This window comes from Barbus barbus (genome assembly GCF_936440315.1).
Source record: "Barbus barbus genome assembly, chromosome: 48".
Classification (NCBI taxonomy): Eukaryota; Metazoa; Chordata; class Actinopteri; order Cypriniformes; family Cyprinidae; genus Barbus; species Barbus barbus.
This window is the reverse complement of record NC_136726.1, coordinates 3153203-3157387: the sequence shown is the minus strand read 5'-3', so window position 1 is coordinate 3157387 and position 4185 is coordinate 3153203.

Here is a 4185-nt window from a genome sequence, read left to right as displayed (position 1 = left end):
ATTCTATCTGTTTTCTTTTTATTTATTATATAATAATAATTTAAAAAACCTTGCTACGTGTACTGCGTTAAGCTAACTGAGATTTTTCATAGCACTTGCATATCATTACTCTTTTGTTGATTTTGATTGCTTCCATTGTCCTCATTTGCGAGTCGCTTTGGATAAATGCATCTGCTAAATGACTAAATGTAAGTTTGGCAGCCCAGTAGTGCACAACACAACAGAATCGCCATTGTGTTGTGCTAATGTCGTTGTGTTGCAACTTGTTTCCGTTTTGTTGAGGCCACTGTAGGTTGGTGATGTTTGTAACACCGCTAGTTTTCACTGAAAAAAAAAAGAAGAAAAAAAGAAACAAAATAGGGCTAAACTAATTACAGTAGATTTGTTTTCAGCAACTCCCTTGTTGGCTCTTTTTCGTAACAATTTTACATTTTGGCGAATTGTCAGCTAATTTATATCAACGTCTGTAATTCAGGATAAGTAAAAGCTTCAATCACAAGCCGGTATTAGAGATGTATTTTATGTCCTAGAATAAAATGTAAAAATATGTTGAACTTGTTTTAACAAGACCACAATGATGAAACCTGAAGTGCTTAAATGCTTACTCATTTCCAGGTTTTAGCCTCTAAAAATACATCAACTCTGCAGCACTCGATTAGTTATGTTATAGCTACCTTAGTCCTGTTGTTTCCTGTGTGCTTTAAAGGCTATTAGAATTGCAGTTGTTAGTTCAAGTTTATTTGTATGGCACTTTTTATGATACAAATCGTTGCAAAGCAGCTCTACAGGAAATTAAGTTTCCACAATATATTTATATACTGCAGAAACTTAATATATTTAACTTATGGCAAAATTTGGTAATTGTGTATGTTGTCTGAGCGTTGGCCTCTGAGGTCCTCTGAGGGGTTGGCATCATCTTTTCTCCGGTGTTCGGTCATCTCAGATCATTTAAGGGTTGGATCCAGACTGAAGCTTCTGTAGTTACCATGGGATGTTAGCCATGAATGATTTTAGCTTCCTGCACTCATTTAAGCATCAGCAAAGCAGTGTTTCAGTACTGGTCAGTCCAGACAGCCAAAATAACAGCTGGTTTCATTAAAATTCATTCATTCACGCTGCTGCTGTCACAAACCCCATGAGTACACTGAACACACTGTTTGAAATATTATGATGTCATGTGATTCTCCAGTCAGCATAGCTGACATGTTATTTCAGATCCAAGTTTGGGTTTAGCAGTGACTGCATATGATCCACAGACAGTGATGGGCAAACCTTTGAGACGCTGTCTTTACATGACATGGCTGGACAGGTGAAATTCAATGCAGCCTATCCCATCCTGACTGAAATGTCACATATCCTATATATACTGAAAAAGAGTAAGACAGCGCTGGGAAAAAAGTGTAAGAAATCAATATCCATTCAGGGTAGTGCTGACACTTCAACCATGAGTGACAAATGAGAGAGACATCTGCTGAGACCAGCAAAAAACAATCAATCATACAATATATCAGACCCACACACGTGAAAACATTTCAACTGCGGTAGCATGAATATAAATTATATTCGCACTGCACTGATGCATACTGACACATGTTAATTAGCTAAGTCAAGCATCACTATTACTACGGCTCATATGTACGGTTGGTGATTTTAACAACCCCTAATGCAAAGTATGAAACTTCAGCACGACTTGTCCAATAACATTTGAGTTACGGTACAGTTCAAAAAAATATTAATTGGTCATGCCAATCACATTGCTGGTTGCCCAACACTGAAACAAATACTAACCCCCAACCATTACCTTCACCCTAACTATCATAACAGCATTGTTAGCTCATCTCTTCATTGTTAACATTACTGTGAACTGCGTGTGAACAAGTGATTGCGTGATTAATGATATTGGCTAGGCGAAATCTGCATGGAAAAAAATCTTTCTTCCTTTCTTTCTACATGAAATTCCCAAACCTTTGGCTTCCAGGAAAAATGTGACCGCAACTTAACAAACAAGTAAGCATAGCATCGCATAGCAAACACATTGAATGGGGAAGCATTAGAAACGCTCTCTCCAGGAAATGCAAAGACCTAGTTTATGTACTTAACAGACTCTTTCTTGCCAAGTAAGTGGTAATTACCAGAGCAGGTTGCCATGAAATAGTGATAGGAATTCCGCTTCCTTTTAGAGAGCTCAGCTCAGCAATAACAACATCCCAAATAGCTCTTTATTTAGCACCACTTCCAGCTATCATTTAAATTATTCAAGGTAATTATACTAAACCTTTCCAAAATTCCACATTTGTACATTATTTGTGGTATAAAACCTTGAATTAAATAAAAAATGATAGAACTATTACAGAACGTTACAGTGAAATGTCGGAACATAAACCATTCGAAACGAATCATACTCAAAACTTAAAGTGCTTGTTTACTATGGAGTTACGTTTGTGCCAAAAGAATGTTGACTGCTTTGTACAATACATTTGTATACTGTACATAATGAGCTTTACATAACTTTCAGATGAATTTATCGTTGCGTTCTATACGCCATATGTAGCTCTGTCCCTTTTCAGTACTGCACTGATTATCTTCTGTCTGCCGTTTGCATTTCCACAGCATGAAGGTAAAATCTTCATGAAGGAATTTATGAATGAACTGCTCATTTTAAAATCTTCCCGGTCTACTGACATTTGTTACGACATCTGCTTCTAACAGATAACTTTCATGAACTATACAATAAGTAAACACACTTCACCAGCTAATAGACTCTTCTCAGGGAGCTTGATTGACAGTCGATCTGACCAATCATAACGCTGAATCCGCCATTTTGACCGACAAACAAACCAGAAAGGAGAGTACATTAACTTCAGTGGATTTAAACTTGAAAAATTGTGTGTATTGACGTCTTTCTGTGATTGAAATAAAGTAACTTCTTATGTTCGTTGTCTATTTCATGGTTGACCCTTGGTTTGCATGCTGCTTGAACTGAGACACTACAAGGATCTGTCACGACACATTAAAGAGCCACAAAACAGTATTTAATTTCTTAACAAAATGACAATTTGAAAGTTAATTCCTTGTTTCACACCAGAAGTAACCTGCTCTGTATGTTTGTCGGCGTGTTGTCAGTTTCCTCTTTGCTGCGTGATGTATTTTTCACTGCGTGAGAACATGATGTGTAGCGTGAGAGTGGCATGGCTTGCCAGACATAGCAACAGTAACTAAAGGGGGCAGGCCTTGTGAAGGGTCAATTACACTTCAACAGCAACGTCATATAAATATACAGAGGTACTGCAACATGGCTGCGCACTTGTTTCTCTGATGCATAAAGTCTATAAACTTGAATTAATCTGTAGTCCTTAGATTTTATCTTAGGTTTCATACAAGATGGCGAGAAAAATCTAAATGTTTTGTTGTTTACCATAATATCTAAAATGTGTTGCAGAATGATCATTGAGAGCAGGAACTTATAAAGAATCAAACCGAACTGAACGCACAACAAAGAGAACAACACAAGCAACAACAAACATTTATGGCACAAATGGTACCCCATAGTTCATATGCTGAAGGCACCTAAGCCTCTTTAAATGATTATTCATGACACTCTAAATCTGAAAGCGCTCTTGTGAAATACATTGGATTCAAAATGAACCCTTTGCACTTGGCAGGTTCAAAAGAGGAGTTTTTCTCTTTTTATTGCTTCCTAAACAACTGCAATCAATTACAATAAATTAAACATTGAGCATCTCTTCTCATCCTGGATTACTCATCTCTCTTCCGGTGGTCTGATTTATAATCGAGATGGGCATGTGCGGTGGGTTGCGTCACTCTCGTCCACACGCTTTAATGCCATTTGTCTGGCGTGATAAACAACAGGTAAACACAGATGCATCCCATGACTGTTGGAAAGCCAGAATATGATGGTTTCCATGTATTATTAAGCTTTTCTATCCTCATTTTCATCCCCCATCATGTTTGTTTTTTTTCACTTTTGCAAACGCATGTACCATCTGCCTTCCCTGCAAACAGCAGGCAACCTCCACTACTGTCCCCAAACAGTCTCTGTAGTGTCCTGCCGGAGCACATGTTTGTCCTCTCAACAACACATCGACTGCAAGCCCCTCCTGCACATTCATAGTGTGATTTTCCACCATTATGAAGGGGTTTTTGCTGATTAGCACTGGTCTTGTT